This window comes from Perognathus longimembris, chromosome 28 (assembly GCF_023159225.1).
Source record: "Perognathus longimembris pacificus isolate PPM17 chromosome 28, ASM2315922v1, whole genome shotgun sequence".
Classification (NCBI taxonomy): Eukaryota; Metazoa; Chordata; class Mammalia; order Rodentia; family Heteromyidae; genus Perognathus; species Perognathus longimembris.
In genome coordinates, this window is record NC_063188.1 from 95,864,532 (window position 1) to 95,883,244 (window position 18,713).

The window sequence follows — 18,713 nt, forward strand, 5'->3', positions numbered from 1 at the left end:
TATCCCCGAAGCAGCAATGCACCTTAAGAAACCCTCATTGGCAGGAGCCTCAACGCTGCTGCAGCATTTTGTATGACAAAATATCTGACAGTAACTCCTCTCACTGGGACAGCCATTAGGAGCCCAGGAAATATGCCAATAGACTGAGCGATCCATCAGCCCAGGAAGATGTGCCACTTTGGCATTTCCATTCTATTTTAAACAAAATCATAAAATAAATGTGATCGTGATATCTGAAATAATTTCAAATGTGTGATATTGTATTACATTGAGTAATTTTAATAACAACACTTATGACTTATTTAATTGATTATTTAATACTCTTAATGTTCTACAACAGCGATTTCAAAAGTACATTAGAATCACCTTGGGGAGCTCGTTAGCAGCAGATTGCTAAAATGCCTCCCTCTAAGTCTTTGCTGTAAGTTTAGGATGATGCTTGATCATTTAAATCTCTAGCAAGCTCCTAGAGGATGTTGTTAGTTCTAGAAACCACACTCATAGAAACAGTGGTCTACAATATACATTGTATTTTGAGATTTGCAAACTAAGATTCCTCATTGATATTTTATAATCTCCTAAAATCCTTGGTACTCTTGAAAACATTATAATTATAAAATTTGCTTATTTTATTTGTTTTTTTAATTTTATTGTAAAGTTGATGTTCAGAGGGATTACAGTTACATAAGTCAGATAATGAGTACATTGCTTTTTGAATAGTGTCATCTCATCCCTCATTTCCTCCCAGCTTTTCCCCTCCCATCTCCCCTCCTCCCCAAGTTATAAAATTCATTTTAGACATAGTGCCTAGTAAGTATCACTACTGAATTGGTTCATCCTTAGTCCTATGGTTTCTGTGCTTCCCTGTCCCATCCCCCAAACAGGTAAACATATATACAAGACAAAGGGTACAGATCTCAAAAACAGTAACAAAAGGGAATAAACTAAAGAAAAAGAAAATGAAAGAACCACAAACACTGCAAATAAAAACCTCTTAAAGTCTGGGAACTAACTAGAGGTGTGACTTAAGTTGTAAAGTGCTAGCTGTGAGCACAAAAAGCTGAGCAAAACCATGAGGCGCTGAGTTCAAGCCCCAATACAGTAAAAAAAAAAAAAATAGTCCTTATCTCCAACTAGACACAGTGGCTCAAACTTGTAATCCTAGCTACTTGAGAGGAAGAGATCTAGGACTCTGTGTTTGAGGACAGCCACCTCCCCAGAAAAAATTCTGAGATTCCATCTCAACTAATGGCTGGCACCGTTGTATATGCCTGCAATCTCTAGTGACATGAGGAACTACAAATCTGAGAATCACAGTCGAGTCTTCTGGGCGTAAAGCAAGAAAAAACCATCCTCACAGAACAGGGGCTGGTGACATGGCTCACATGGTAGAGATTTTCCCAACAAGTACAAGGCCCTAAATTCAATCCATATAACCATCCCTTTAAAAGTCCCCAACTTATTTAACTGGCCTTAGGATCTTCAATGTCCAATAAAATAGCTACTAGGTACATATAGTTATGTACAATATTCATGTCCTCACTAGTTACATGAGAAACTAGTCAAAGGACATTGTTTTGAATAATTGAGTTAGTAGTCTTTTACTTTTACAATTTCCCTAAAGTCAGGTCAGTCTTTTCCATAAGTACAGCAGACAAATCTATCTGTGATGTGATTTCAGGCATTGGATCTTCTCTATACATGTTTAGTTCAGGAAAATGAAACAGGCAACACACACACACACACACACACACACACACACACACTTTTATAATTCAAAAGCTAATCTTCAGAGACTTTCAAGACCAAGATTGAGTATAAAGACATATATATTGGGAATCTGTATGTATAGATGTTTCCCCTTGCATATTTTAATCACATGCAACATTGTTATTGTCAGCCTTGGATGTTGAAAGGGACTAAGGGACAGGGAAGTGTTTCGTTTCAAAAACTATAAAAGCTATCTTATCCATTTAGCTATCTTATCTTGTAAAGGAGCATAGGTATTACATTACATGCTTCCTATTATAGAAGAACAGAGTGCAGGCATACCTTTGGATCTGAGAGTCTTGTTTATAAAATCAAACTAATAGGAATGCTATAGAGAAGAAACTGACAAAGAAACTGCCAAAACTTTGTCTTGCATTTGTCTTGTATGAAACTTTGATCTCCTAGTTGTAAAAGCTAATGAGCAGCTTTACAAGAGTATGACAGAGCAATCTCATCATCCTCTCTTGTAGATGGCTTGCTAACTAGGTCCACTTTTTAGTGCAAGGAAAAGATAAAAAGTAGATATTTCAGCCTTTCAATGCTTACTTTATTTATTGTATTTTATTTTAAAAATACAGAGTTAGTATAATGAGCAGGATGGGCAATATTCTCAAATGACCTTCAAAATCCCTTGGTCCCCTTGTGTTAGTCACGTGCCCTGACCGAACTCTTGAACTTAATATTATTTGCTTTATAATACTAGATTATATGGTGAAAGGGATTATTCATATGTCATTAAGATTGTAAAATTGGGGCTGGGGATATAGCCTAGTGGCAAGAGTGCCTGACTCGGATACACGAGGCCCTAGGTTCGATTCCCCAGCACCACACACCACATATACAGAAAACGGCCAGAAGCGGCGCTGTGGCTCAAGTGGCAGAGTGCTAGCCTTGAGCGGGAAGAAGCCAGGGACAGTGCTCAGGCCCTGAGTTCAAGGCCCAGGACTGGCCAAAAAAAAAAAAAAAGATTGTAAAATTGTGGTAAAATACAGAGATTGTCCTAAGTAAGAATATTTGACTATCAGATACAATCAGATGAACTCTTAAAACATTCAGAGCTCTTCCTACTGCGAGTGAGTCAGAGTATAGAAGACTTAATGGAGGAGAGGGTCTCTGTTACTGGCCTTGAAGAGGAAATAAGATGCCCCTAGGAACTGAGTGGCCTCTGATGCTAGCTAATAAGGGAATTAGAAACGAAATTGTACATTCAAATCTGTAAATCATTTGAATAACCTCAGAAGAGGATTTCAAGCTTCAGATGAGAAAACAACTGGCTAATAGACTCATCTCAGTCTTGTGAGATTCTAATAAGAATACATAGCTGTGCTATGACCAGGTTTTTTTCACTAAAAACTGTGAACTAACAAATTTGGGTTCATTTAAGTGGCTAGGTTTGTGGTACTTCTTACTGGTAGAAAATTAATGCAATGGACTATAGTTTATAATTTGCAAATTGAAGAGTTTGATCACATTTTCTTGTCTAAAGTATATGAGATAGTAGCATGTTCCTGTCCATGTGATTCAACCTTCAGGATTCAGAGGAGCTAAAGGGAAGAGTATATACAGTGATTAAATAAGTTACTTTTCTTTCACTATAACAAAATATATGTCTTGACAAATACTTAGCACTACTTTGTAATGTTTTCCTCCTCTTAACCTTAATTTCTAGTCCAGTTTGGGCAGTCTGTAAGTAGATGCTCAGAAAAAGACAGATCTACTGACCTTCAAGATTTCCCACCTAATTAAACATGACCTTTTTTAAAAAAAATCTTTAAAGTAGTTATAGGAAGGAACTGCCATTTAGCAAAACAATTTATGAATACACTGTATCTTGATCAATGACATCCCTTTCAAAATTGTCACCTGTCCCTCCCTTACCAACCCGTTTTCTATTCTTCTTAATTTTGTAGGTTATACATTGAACTATGGACTATATTGTTCCTGAATTCTCCTTGTCATTAGTCTACGCCTTGCCCCTTGACTCCACCACACCCCTTTCAATAACCCACTTTCTGGTGTTTATTTTATTGAACTTTGTCTTTGTCTTTCTAAGGAATTACACTATTTGAGTTCTCCCTCAAATCTACTATGCTTGAATTAATTCACTTGTATATACTTGCATAACAATGCATGTGGAAACTAGATTTAGCCTAGAAACTTTTAAGTAAACTGCTATTCTATGTTTAAATTGCTAATTGTTTCATAATTTGGCTATGAGGAAATTGCTATAGTGTATTATGGCAATTAAAATTAAATTTAAGTTAGATGGAAAATTAAATTAAAATCAGATGAACTAAAAGAAGAAATATTTAATCTCAGGAATAGATTATTAAATGTATCGAATAATAACCAATGAAAATCTCTTCTTATTGATATGAAATATGTAGGTTAGGAATGGGACATATTATAAAAAAAATTTTAAAAATTATTTTTGGGGGCTGGGAATATGGCCTAGTGGTAAGAGTGCTCGCCTTGTATACATGAAGCCCTGGGTTCGATTCCTCAGCACCACATATACAGAAAAAGCTGGAAGTGGCGCTGTGGCTCAAGTGGTAGAGTGCTAGCCTTGAGCAAAAAGAAGCCAGGGACAGTGCTCAGGCCCTGAGTCCAAGCCTTAGAACTGGCAAAAAAAAAATTATTTTTGTATTATCTTTAAGTAGCTGTACAAAGAAGTTATCATTCAACAAATTACTTTATATGTATAAGACACCTTGATATTTCCTGTTAGTCTCAAAATTTTCTCACAAACATCATGGAAGAGAGTAACTGGTCTTTATTTCAAGAAACTCAAGCAGTGTACCAGTGTACACTAAAATGGTGTTTCAGCCTTAATTTTAGCTGAGATTTTCTTGCCATGAATTTCTCTTTAGAAAGAAAAGTCTTTTATTTTTAAACTTCATACTAAAACAATTATTTAAATAAGTCTACACTTATGTGGTACAATGAGAACAAGAGGCTTATATATTTTAATTCACATAAAATTGGTGATTTGATTTTTCAGTTGGGCACAATTCAGCAAACCCAATTAATTAGAACTTAGCACAGTTCAGCAAATACTGCTAAGTGATTTCCAATTGTCTTGAGGTTATGATTAGGATGATAATAATTTCTGGCCTTTTTAGATTAGATATTCTAGTATTTTGGACGGAACATGTCTAATATTAAATAGTAATGTATTTTTTGCTTTCCTAATTAGAAAAAATGGAAACAATCCAGGCTGCCTTTGAAAAAAACTCATTGTGGAAGTAGGTGTGTAATTATTTTATTTTATGGAGTTTCAAGAGCTTTAACTTTTATTCAAGTCCCATATTGATTCCTCAAGTCTAAAGAGATTTTTTCATACCAAATGTGTCCAATTTTTTAAGAGATACTCCATTACCCATCATTAGATTGTATAGTTCTCAACTTCATTCAAAGTGTATGGTCTTCGGTGTGTGAGAAAAAATTATATGAAACAAAAGAGTATCTTGATAAAGGGAAAATATTTCTCTCAGCACGCAATATTTTCAAATTTTAATGTGGGTAGTTGAGATCAATTTGGAATCTTCTCAATCCTTTGTCTTAAGAGAGAACTTCATGACTTCTGCAAGTAGCATTGTTCCAATTAGATTGTATCTCCTGATAATTTCAAACATGAAGTCTATGAATGTAATAAGTACATGTTAGAAGACCCATCTTGTAAAGGAATACAAATCAATCATTGTTTCTGTAAGAATATGAGTGCTTCCATTTGTCATGTATATTTCTAAATACTCTACACATGTTAACAGTATTTTTCACAAAACTGTGAGACAGATATCACTATCCACATTTATCAGATGGAGTGGGACAGAAGAAAGCCTATGTAGTGTCACATAGAATGAACTGAATGATCCATGGAGATTAAACTTGATCTCAAGCAATCTGATTCTAGGGTGTGTGTGTGTGTGTGTGTGTGTGTGTGTGTGTGTGTGTGTGTATGTGTATGTGTGTGTGTGTGTATTTCAAGTTAAATCTGAAAAAATATTAGGCTAAATTATCTGGAGGGGAGTGTTGGAACACATCTCTTGCTCACTTGGTTAGCTTTCTTGGCTGATGCTGTACCTCTGGAGCCATGCCTCCAGCCCTGCTTTTTGCTGGTTATTTTGGAGGTAGAGTTTATCTGACTTTTCCACCTAAGCTGACTTCAAACCATGATCCTCTGGATCTCCACTTCTTGCGTAGCTAGGATTATAGATACTAGGCACTGGCACACAGGTAAATTGTCTTTACATTAGTAGTGATTAAATTACGGATGGGATATCATGGTATAAAAGAAGCATATTTGGAAACATACTTCTAACACACATAAGTACACACATGCAGGCAATAGTAAATGTCCATTTATTTCACATTATATTTTCTGCAGAAAAATACTCATATTTGGTTTGTTTCCTTTCTCGTTTGATTTTCAAAACAATGCAAGTTATATAACAACGCGGTGGCACAGATATATTACTCTGTGGAGATATGTGCTTTCACAACATTGGCAAGTGGCTGGAGATTGATGACACAAAACGGCTCCGGCAGTTGATCAGGCATTGTGTGCTCTTCTCCTCTAATGAAAGAAGTAGCTACACATAGATCATAATTACCAACAACTATCTGTTCTTGTCAATGACAAAAGAAAATCACATTCAATTTCATTGTGCATGTATTAGAAATTACTTGCAAATATTAAATAAAGAGAATGCATTATAGGTAGAGAAGGAATACATTAAAATCAGCTGAGATATTGATAAGATGCAACAACAGAAAGCAGAATCCAAGGCATTATCCAAGGTAATAACATTTTTGGCATGGAACATGACTTAAATATTCATGCATTGGTAAATGTTTCCCTGTTTCTCTTTATAGCAAAGGCAACAAGCATGTAATCACCAATATTAAGTAAATTTGAGGAAGTAACTAAGCAGATGAAATCTTTCTGGACATTCTCCAGCATTCTAAAAGTATACTTAATCCCATGTCTGTATATTTGGATAAATGATTGCTTTAAAAAAAAAACCTCTATGAAACACACATACGTTGAAATAATGTTTAAAAGAGCACAAACAAATATTGTCTTTGGGGCCCGAAGCAGAGAGATAATTTTATCCAAATTCTATAAATTGGAAGAACTTTACTATGTTATTCTAAAACCTCATCTAAGTTCAATACTACTTAATTCAGAGATGTGACATACAAAAATACTATTTTCACTACGGGATATAACTGTTCAAGTATTCAGAATAATGGAGGGGAAACCTGGAAAATACTGGTTTCAGTTAAATTTGAATTTGGAGTTGTAGTCACCTATTCATAGCCTCAGCATGCAGCTAATTCTGTTTTCCGATTATATTGTTAAATTATACTTGCATACCTATACAAACTTTAGAAAGCTTGGGGCTATAATAACTTCACAATTTCCTAAGTGAGAAGAAAGTTAGTGATCTTTGATCACATTAATCTCATGCTATAATTGATGACACCAAGCAGAAAAAAAATAATCAAAATTAAGAGCTTCAGTATTCCCAATGGATACTCACTGTCTGGCTTTGTTGCTACATCTGTTCTTATTGGGCTGTGTGTAATGTCAGGGCTTAGAGTTTTTAACCACTCCTGAGGTTGTGTAGTGATGTTCTTGCCTGGAACTCTATATTCAAAGAATCTCCATTTACTAGATATTTTTCTAGAGTTTTCATTTTTTTCCATTTATTTATTTCACTTATTTCATTTATTTTTTTCACCATGACATTTATGAATGTATTTCTCATGAATCTAGTAAATAAGTTCATGGTAGTTAATTATGAAGACAAACAAGCCATCAATCCACATTCCATAGAGGAATTTCAAGCAGATTAAACTATCTGATGTGTTTAATATAGTATTCTAGACATAGAAATAAATGACCATTTCCTTACTTCTATCTACTATTATTTTAATTTATGGTATTTTCCTTTTCCTTTTGGCCATGTTAGCTTATGCTTTTTAATTGACTTTCTGCTTCATTATTTTCATTTACCTCTTTATTGCTATGTAAAATAATTGGCTTTACATGTTTTTAATTTTCTCTGTTATTTAGAAAACAAAAATCTTTATTCTAAATTTGAATGACATTAACATAACTAAAATATCTGATATCATTGAATGCTATCAAAGATATGGGAATGTTGAAACATTAAATTTACATGGCACTATCAGGAAAAAAATATCTAGCAGGAATTTTTAATCATGTCACCCTATTCACCATTCCCTCCCCACCATATACTGCTTCCAAACTAATTATATCAATTCCACATAATTTTTCATCTATACACATCAAGTATTTTTATTGTATTCACCCACTGTTCCCTCCTTCAGTCATCCATCCACTCTACCTCTGCCTTTCCCCATTTAAAACATTTCTGAGCTTCCTAATACTTATTTCATTGAACGTTTATTTTCAAGTGGCATATACAATGTTATTTCACTTTTTATAAATTTATTTTTATTGTCAAGGTGATGTGAAATAATGAGTATATTTCTTATCAAATATTGTTATCCTCACCCTCATTTTTTCTCTGTTTCTTCCCCCCTACTTCCCCCCACCAAATTGTAAAGTTCATTTCCAACATATTATTTTTTGAGTATTGCTGTTTCATTGGTTCACCTTTTGTCCTTCATCTCACCATTTGGTTGTTCCCCTTACCTTCCCCAGATTAGATAAATGTATATACAAGACACAGGGTACCAACATCAAATATGGTGACAACAAGGGATAAAACAAAGGGGGGGGGGAAATGAAAGACAAAAGAAATAACTTCACACTGTACATTAAGAACAACAATAATAAAGAAAAAAACCTTGTTTCCATGTCTTGGAGTTCTTTTCAATTAGCATCATCTTATATGGTCATACATACATAGCTACTAAGAAAACTCTATTACAAAGCCATAATAACAAAAACAGCTTGGTACTGGTACAAGAACAGGCCTGAGGATCAATAGAATAGAACTGAAGACCCAGAAATGAACCTGCAGACCTATGGCCATCTAATCTTTGATAAGGGAGCCAAAAAAAAATAGGATGGAAAAAAGACAGCCACCACTTCAACAAATGGTGCTGGCAGAACTAACTGAACACCTATAGAAAATGAAAGTTAGGACCAGAGTCACTCTTGTTAATACTCTCTATCAAATTGATCATACAAATTAAGCTACAGAGAAACATGAGAAGCAAATTTACTCCTGATACCTACTCATGCCTTAAATCCTAGCTATTTGAAAGATTGAAAATGGGAAGATTGCAGTTCAAGCATACAAACCAGGAAGAAAATTTTGCACCTCTTCTCAACTCAAAGCTGTGTAGCAGTGCCCACTATTCATCCTAGTTTGATTATAGGTTAATATAAAGAGAATCACAGTTCCAAGTAAACTTGGGGGGAAAATATGAGACTCAATCTCAACAGAACAGAAAACTGGACCTAGTAGTGTAAGCCTATCTTCTCAGCTATGATGAGAAGTCTGAAATAGGTGATGAACAGTCCAGGCATAATCTGAGAAGGAAGGTTCTTAAAAAAAATAGTAACCAGCACAAAAAAGGCTAGGTATATGTGGCTAGGATACTGTTAAAAATATTGGGGGACAGAGTCCCAGATCTGGACCCTTTGGGAACCAGAGTCCATCTCATTGTTTCTTTCATTTCCAAATAAACCAGTTCTGTCAATTAAAAAATATATATTGGGGGAAATTTTAGAGTTGTGTAAAGTGTAACAGAAAAGCGAATTTAATCAAAGTGTATTTGTACATTATATACACAAAATATACATATACACATATGTACAGTTTCTTTCTTCCACTAAGACTGTAACTCCCCTGCCTTTCATATCTTCTTATAATGATATTTTTATTTAAAATCTTATTTCTAGTACCACTGCTATACTAAATTTATCTTTGTTCACCTAATTTTATGGTCATTATTCTACTTCTAATGCCTTACTTTCAGTATTTCCTAAAAGTGAATCTTTAGCTAAGAGCTAAGAACTAGATAGAGTGCAGGGAGTTTATTTAGAATATGATTCCAGAAAAAGCAAATGAACAAGTGGAGAAAATGAGGCTGGGAAATAAGTGAAGCCTGTTATGTCTTAAACAGAAAGTTGATGCACTGCAACTACAGCAACATTCTTCTGAGAAACTCCAAGTTAAACTGGGGACCACCACTTGCTCCACTAGAGGAGGATGTAGTATTTGTGTATACTGACTCTCATATCCCATTGATCAGGAGTTGAGATGATGCATGGTCAAGCATGTACCTGTGTTGCTAGTAAAAATCCTCAGGCAAAAGACCAGAATTATAGATGCTTGAATATTCAGGTGGTGCTGTTAGTTGTAGATGAACTTGGAGGTAATGTAAAATCTGTAAGGCAGAACATAAATGGAATGTCACAAACATACATACTTACCACATGTTCCTAATACAGCTTTCCACGCCTCAATTTCTGCTCATTTATCATCATCAAAATTATTTTATTTACATATTTTACTTATATTTGTTCTCTCAGCAGAGAATATTTGAAAATAGAAGGACCTTATGTTTTTTCTTTGCCATAATTTCCTGAGTGTTTGAACAGTGACTAGAATGCAATCAGTAAATATATCTTAAATAAATAAAAGCAGACTATTCTCTGCAAATTTCTTATTCAAAGTACTGATAACATTTTCTAGAACACTCTGAATTAAGGCCTATCTTATAACATTCTTAGAAGTTTATAACTTTCCTTTTCTTGTAAAAGCACGAACTGTGCTTTCTAAACCGTGACTGTCTTGCATTATTTACTACAGGAGATGTCAGCATATTTTGAAGAGTTGGTGATATTTCTAAAAAATGCCATCTGGTAGCCATATCAATCAGTAACTGACAAGGAATATATAGAAAAGCATCTTTAAGCCCAAGTGACAGGAACATGTAAACATGCACATTACCCACTCTATGCAGCTGTCCTAAGGGGGGAAAAAGTGCTATACCTAAGATGAATTGAATACAAGTATGTGTATATGTGTGTGAGAATATGAGAGAAACTTCAATAATGGTAGTAATATATCTTACATCTTCTTCTGAAATTGAAACCATAAAAGGAATATATATTACATATATAATAGATAAATATGTGTATTTATCTATTATCTATTATCTATTTTCTATTATCGCAAACTGCCAATGAACACCTTGTCCTGCCGGGAGCAAAGCAGTGACAGAGACTGGACCTTGGAACCGGTTTTGGGGTACCAGGGGATCTGCTGCGTGCCATCAGCAAGGGATCCAGAGGGTCCCGTGAACAGGGCTTTTATTCAACATCAAATAGAGGAATAGGTGCAGAAAACAAGGTAGAGTCTCTTTGAAGTTACCAACACCAGAATGGGGGAAACAATCCTAGGATTGGTGGCTTCCTGAAAACAGGAGGTGAAGGTGAGCAGTAAAAAAGGAAACAAACAAACAAAAACACACCATTTTGTTAGGCTCCTGCCAGGCTCCAAGATCTAAGGAAGTATGGAAGCTGGATGGTTTATACCTAGGGGAGAATCTGTGGCCTTTGTAATGCTAAGGGCAAGAGATCTTTCTCAGGCAGCTGTCAGTCTTCTGAGAGTCAGAGAATGGCCTTCCAATTCTCTTTGGCACACCTCAGGGCTCCACACTTACAGATTTCCACAATCTAATATATATCTATTATATATGTTATATAATAGATATATTAGACAAAGCCTTTTCAATTCAACGTCAGCTCAAGTATAATGCATCCTGATCAATGAAAAATAGATCTTTTAAATAAATTCCATAAACACATGTTACTAGAGAAAATATATCAGGGAAAGGTATATGTATTCATTCAGCTTTTGAGTGAGGGTACACTGACTATGATACAAAGATTGTAATGTTAATTGTGGAGAGAACAAACTGGGCTTTAGCTGGAGAAGACATCAATGTTGTGAATCTTGATTAGTCAGGCAAGCTGTTTAGACACTTATTATGGATGGCTATAAATGCTTGCACCTGTGAATTGACTCCGTAACTGTGCTTCTTCGATAACCTTGTGGAGGGGGAAGATAACAACAGGAAGTCCTGCACCTATAGGATTCCCCCCCCTAAAATCACTACCAGGTTATTCTTATTTAGGATGAGTTGCTATGGAGATTCAGGTCTCAAGCAGTCCTGGAGATTACTCTGCTAATGCATGGTGAACTGAGATTAGTAGTGCGGGATAAACAAAGCCTAAATCTGAAGCAAAATTTAGAATTATATTGTGTAACTGTACATTCCCATTTTTATAATGACTCCTCTATTTTGTTGTTTCCCTATATTTCCCTATCAATCTTTAACTCTAATTCTTTTACACAATTCATTTATGCATAAAACCTCTTTGGGAAGAAGAGAAATGTGGAATATATTTCTTTAAATATTTTCTTGCAGTATTTTAGAAACATTGAAAGTGAAGATCATTGAAGGAATATGGGTACTTTGTGGAGAGTAGGTTTTGGAAATCACATCCAGGGCCTTGCATTTTCAAGATGAGCATTCTACCACTGGGCTACGTTCTCAACCAAAGGTGAGAATCATTTTTAAAAGGAAACAACAAGGGCTGGGGATATGGCCTAGTGGCAAGAGTGCCTGCCTCATATACATGAGGCCCTGGGTTCGATTCCCCAGCACCACATATACAGAAAATGGCCAGAAGGGGCGCTGTGGCTCAAGTGGCAGAGTGCTAGCCTTGAGCAAGAAGAAGCCAGGGACAGTGCTCAGTCCCCAGGACTGGCCAAAAAAAAAAAAAAAAAAGGAAACAACAAGAAAATATTTCAATATTTTCAAGTTTTAGCAAGGATTTATTTTAGCATAACAGGGTTAAAGGAGCAAGTAGAAGATAAGGACACAAAATGGTGGCTCTTATCTGCAGCTTTTATACTTTTTGAGCTAGGCAAATGCAAATGTTCATGTCTCCTGGCAACTTCTAACCCTTACCATTCATTCTGATGGGGTAATGCGAGTGAGGCCTATCCAAAATGAAGATAATCTTTAGGACTTATTTTTGTTAGACATGCCTTTTATTATTTCAGCTCATTTTTGCCCCTATACATGTATATTGATTTAAAAACAAAAAAATGTGGAAATAAAAGCACTTCAAGGAAAATAAATCATTTTACTTTATACTTTCTCATCACTGTGATTAACAGCTGTCTATATAATATGGTTTATCCACACATGAAGATTAATTTGCAGCATGTTTAAAACATGACATAATCAAGCTGAACAGACACTCACATTGGTTTTAATATTCACCTTATTATGGTTTCTACGTGGTGTGACCGGACTGTAGAAGGAAGGGAAGGAACATCACTGTGGCCTGTGTTTATTTCTAATCTAAGAGATTTTCTGAAAAAATGTGAAAATCCAGCTGTAATTTTAAGAGGGACAGTTAAAAGCTAGGTGCTGGTGGCTCACACCTATAATCCTAACTTTAAGTAGACATCTCAGGAATCTCAAGATCTAAGGATCATGGTTCGAGGCCAGCCTGGGCAGCAAAGTCCGTGGAACTCTTATCTCCAAAAAACTAGTCAGAAAAGGCCAGAAGTGGCACTGTAACTCAAGTGGTAGAGCACTAACCTTGAGTACAAAGAGGCTCAAGGTCAGTGCCAAGACTAAGTTGAAGCCCTGCATCCTACAAAAAAAGAATGAGAGAAAAAGAAGTAGGACAGTACAGTCATTTGTGGCTTTTCCAGAGAACAATTATAGGCATGGATAGAGAAAGTGACACTCTTGGTAGGAAAATCATTGGTCTTAAATTGCTTATATCAGTATTTCTCAGGCACACATTGATTTAATTGTGGAGAAAAGCAAATAATGAAGAATGAAAATAAATGTATGGAATGAGGTAGTTTATAGTGAGGTTCTAAATCATAAGTAAAACAACTCAAAAACCAGAAGTGGCACTGTGGCTCAAAGTAGAGTGCCAGCTGGCCTTGAGCAAAGGGGCTGAAGGACATCGCTTAGGCATTGAGTTCAAGCCCCACGACCAACCAAAAAAAAGAGTGACTCCGAAAATATTTAGGAGATATTTGTTAAACAAAAAACCCAGTGAAGAGGATTACTTTTCTTTTCTCGGGTATAATAGCCAAAGGAGAAGATGTTGGAGGGGTAGGGCGGTGAAGGTAATAAAGGATTTTCCACCAAAAATTGAAGTTTTGATTAATATTTCTCCCTGTATCTTTTTTTTTGGCCAGTCCTGGGCCTTGAACTCAGGGCCTCAGCACTGTCCCTGGCTTCTTTTTCTTGCTCAAGGCTAGCACTCTGCCACTTGAGCCACAACGCCATTTCTGGCCGTTTTCTATATGTGTGGTGCTAGGAAATCAAACCCAGGGCTTCATGTATACAAGGCAAGCACTCTTGCCACTAAGCCATATTCCCAGCTCTCTCCCTGTATTTCTTACTAAGGACGTAATAAACAGGCCTTATGTTCACTATCAACTTCCAGGTCTTTTCCTGTGTAAGCAAATTCTGTTGGTGTGTATTATTTAACATTTTCAATACATTTAACTGTCCTGCACATTGAGTAGGTATTTGAAGGCAAATTAATTCATTTTTTGTAACAAGTAATGTCCTCCTGGATGTTGTACAATTAAAATTCTCCCAGTAATGTTTGAGGGCTTTCAATAAGTAACCTACATATGTTGTCAAAGAGCCAAAGAGAATTATAGTTTCAATAGTTAACTTGAGAACAAATATATGTAAACTTTTGAACAAATGGGAATATCATAATGCATTATCAAGCAGCCATTTGATTTTAGTATGGGTATTTGAGTGAAATTAATGAATTTTCATTTGAGCATATTGGCTTTCTATGCCTACAGAGTATGCAATTCAACTCTGGATTATCCAAAGTAGAAACCTTGCTTAAATATTACACTTGAAGGGAAAATTCAGCCCTCCTGTTTCCTTTGTCACTTTTTAGGCTGTTTATGTAAATCCAATTAGCTTAATGATTTCTATGTGCTGGAGAAATCTAGCTTCTGTCTGTCTATCTAAGATCACCATGTCTTTTTAATAGTTACTATGAGCTGAATTCTAATTTCTTCTTCCCTATTTATAGTTATTGATTAATTGTACATTGTCTCTCAATTTTCCCACTTAAGCTTTTGGTAAAATAGATACATATTTATCTAATCCTTTTGTTCTCGTATAAGACTTCTTGACAGTAATTGTATAGTCTAAGTATTATTGTGTAAAGAAATTCTGCTTGAATTACTTATAGAATAATCCCCTACTCAAATTTAATCGATAAGCCTCTTGTTTTTCTAATTAGTTATTATACAGGCTCAGACAGCTTACTGAAATCAATCTATTTCTTTCTATTTCAAATATCTGTACCATGCAGTGATCTTACAATTTTATTACTTTAATTCAACCAGTCAACTCTGACTAATTTGTCTTTATAATTCATACCCAAACCCTGAAATATTTGTGTGCTTTCTGAACTTTTAAATCCTCACTATCTTTTTCCTGACTTAAAGGGACTGAAGGGAAGTCTGATATTTCAAATATGATAATTCCTTCTAAAGAGTCTGTCATAATAATTCTGTCATAAAATCTCATTGTATGTTTCTTTTCCATTCTGTTGTCAGTCTGAAAATAGTATAGCTCTGTCTTATCCATTGTTTTGTTTTTGTTTTTGTTTTTGTTTTTGGCCAGTCCTGAGGCATGAACTCAGGCCTGAGCACTGTCTCTGGCTTCTTTTTGCTCAAGGCTAGCACTCAGCGACTTGAGCCACAACGCCACTTCTGGCCGGTTTCTATATATATGGTGCTGAGGAATTGAACCTAAGGCTTCATGTATATGAGGCGAGCACTCTTGCCACTAGGCTATATTCCCAGCCCCTTATCCATTGTTTTATTTTTATTATCTTTAAGTAGTTGTATTAAGGGGTACCAATTCAACTTGTCAATTTATGAGTACAATGTTGATTCATTACTAAAACCAAATAGGCTATGCTTAATAAATTTGAAACTCCTAGATGATACAATGTGCCACAGTTAGAATCTCTAGTAACTGATAACAAATTATGAAATGTTATATTCTATATAAAATTATTTGTATTACTCTATGAATTAAAATTTAATTTATATGTTATAATGTTTGGAGTCTTGACAAGTACACTGTAACGTATCTATAACCAAAATCAAACTATGGATCAGTTCTGTTTTCATGCTTTTCTTTTGTAGTCAACTCTTCCTTCCATGCTGAACTTCTAGTAATTATTTGTTCATTTTTCATTCCTAGAGCTTTGATACCACTTCCAGAATATCATATAAATGGAATAATTTAGTTAAATGCCTTCTGATCTGGTTTCTTTCGGTTATTTAAACACATATGACATTTTCTGTTTTGTTGCATATGTCAATAGTTGGGTTTTAAACCATTATTATTATAAATACACTTTCAGTGTATGGATGTATTTCTGTTGTTTATTCACCAGATGAAGGACATGTAGATTGTTGCCAGTATGTGGTAGTTATGAGTAAAACTGCTCTATTTCTCTGCATATAGGTTTTTGTACATTCATTAATTTTATTTTTTTATTTGATTATGTGTCTTCTAAATAATGACTTCTTTGTTCTATTTTAAAAATATTTTTATTATCTTCAAGGTACTATTCAATATATCAATTTATAAGCACAATGCTAATTTTTTTTAAAGTTTTTTATGCACCTAGGAAGTATTTTGCCAGATGCACTGAGGTTCATGGGGAAAAATTAGGTTCTAAGAGCAAGTTTGCACTCCGACTCTATTGAATTTCCCAAAGGCTTCACACTTTTTTCTGATCCCAGTTGTCCTTAACCAGTTTGTTAACAATTCCAGGTAGATTATTACTTTGTTTTTAGATGTGTAGACTGGTTGGTTGCCCTGTGTTTGAACCTCATTTAGGGTTTGGAGAAAAGCTGTAAATCTGTAGTTTGTGCAGCTTTTGTTATTGTAAGTAAGGGAATACTGTTCTTTTTAGCTCTCTGCCTCCCAAGTGGAAATGAGATCCTGTTCTGTTTGTAATATAACTTTTCATTTATCTGCATTGGGGAAATATAATTTTAAAAATTGCCAGCCCAGAAAACTTCCCCACACACTTAGAAAAAAAGAAAACAGTACAATTTTATTATTCAAATAAAATATTAAGCAATAATATGATACAAATAAAAGGACCAAAGGTTATATATACATGAAAGAAGAAATCTATTTATAGTGCAAAGAAATATATTTATTTTGTAAATAAATGATCAGTAGTTCTTTTGTCATCACACAATTCATCCTATGTTCACCTGGTAATTGGAGTGATCACTCTGATTTTCTAGTTGTCTTTGTTAGAAATTTAAAGTTCTCCCACCTTTCAGATAGGAGTTAAGTTTCCAACCTGGAAGCTGGTGGAGTCAGAGTTGCTCTCACCTAATGTCTCAGAAAAATGGGAACTAGGGGTGTTCTTTTATTTAATCTAAGAGATTATTTTTCTCCCTTAATCAGATGTGTGCCACAAGTCCTTGAGGGAATTTTCTTATACGTGAATTTTATAACATAGAAGACATAAGGTCATATGTGATTCTGGTTGAGAATAAAAGCAATGAAGCCCATTTATTGCATTCTTACTTTGTACCTGATGTTTCTTTATTTTATGTACTAAAAGAAGATGTAAAAAAAAAAAAAAGAAAGAAAAAAACGTGATTCACTTTTGGCTTTCAGGGACTTTAAAGTCTAGCTGAAAGACTAACATTGAAATGAATTAGTATTATTTAGTAAACTAATTACTGCAATATAAGTAAAAGAAAACATACAAAAGAAGCACAAAAAGGATTCACTCAGCATGTTAATGTCAAGAAAGTCCCTACTAATGAAGTGATGATTAAATATTAGCATCAAGTCTGTTGCCTGTGTCTGACACCTGTAATTCTAGCTACTCAAAGGGCTGAGATCTGAGGATTATGGTTCAAAGCCAACAGGGGCAGGAAAGTCCATGAGCTTCTTATCTCCAGTTAGCCACAAAAACACTGGGAGTGAAGCTGTGACTCAAGCGGTAAATTGACAACCTTGAGCCAAAAAATCAAAAGGACAGTATCCAGGTCCTGAGTTCAAGCCTTAGTACTAGCAAAAAAATAATATTTATTGAGAAGATTAAATGTTGGTCATTCATTCTGTTACTACAGTGCCCCATAGAGATTTGTGTATGTTAAACTAACCTTATAGCTCAGAGATTAATCCTATTCTGTTATGGTATATGACCTATTTTTACATGCTATTGAATTCAACATTCTAGTATTTTTTCTGTATGTCATCAATGTTGATTTGTCAATTTATTTACTGATAGATATATTTCATACACGTTCCCATTCTTTAAATTGTTTATTGTTATTATAACTGTTATGTTCAGAAGGGTTACAATTACATAAATCAGATAATAAGTACATTTCTTTTCTTTTCACCGGTCCTGGGGTTTGAACTAAGGGCCTGGGCTCTATCCCTGAACATCTTTGTGCTCAAGGCTTGTGCTCTATCACTTTAGCCACAGCACCACTTCTGGCTTTTTGTCAGTAGTTTGTTAGAGATAAGAGCCTCACAGACTTTCCTGCCTGAGCTGGCGTCCAACAGAAACCCTCATATCTCAGCCTCCTGAATAGCTAGGATTATAGGCATGATCCACCAGCACAGGCTAAAAGTACATTTCTTTTTGGCCAATGTTACCCCTTCCTTCACTTGTAATCCTAGCTACGCAAGAGACTGAGATCTGGAGGATTCTGCCCAGTCAGAAGAAAAGACTGCAAGACTTCATCTTCAAAATAACTAGCAAATATAGAGCTGGAGGCATGGCCTTTAGCTCATAAGGTCAGGAACAGCACGTAGGCCCTGAGTTCAAGACCCAGAAGCAGCATCAAAAGGTAGGA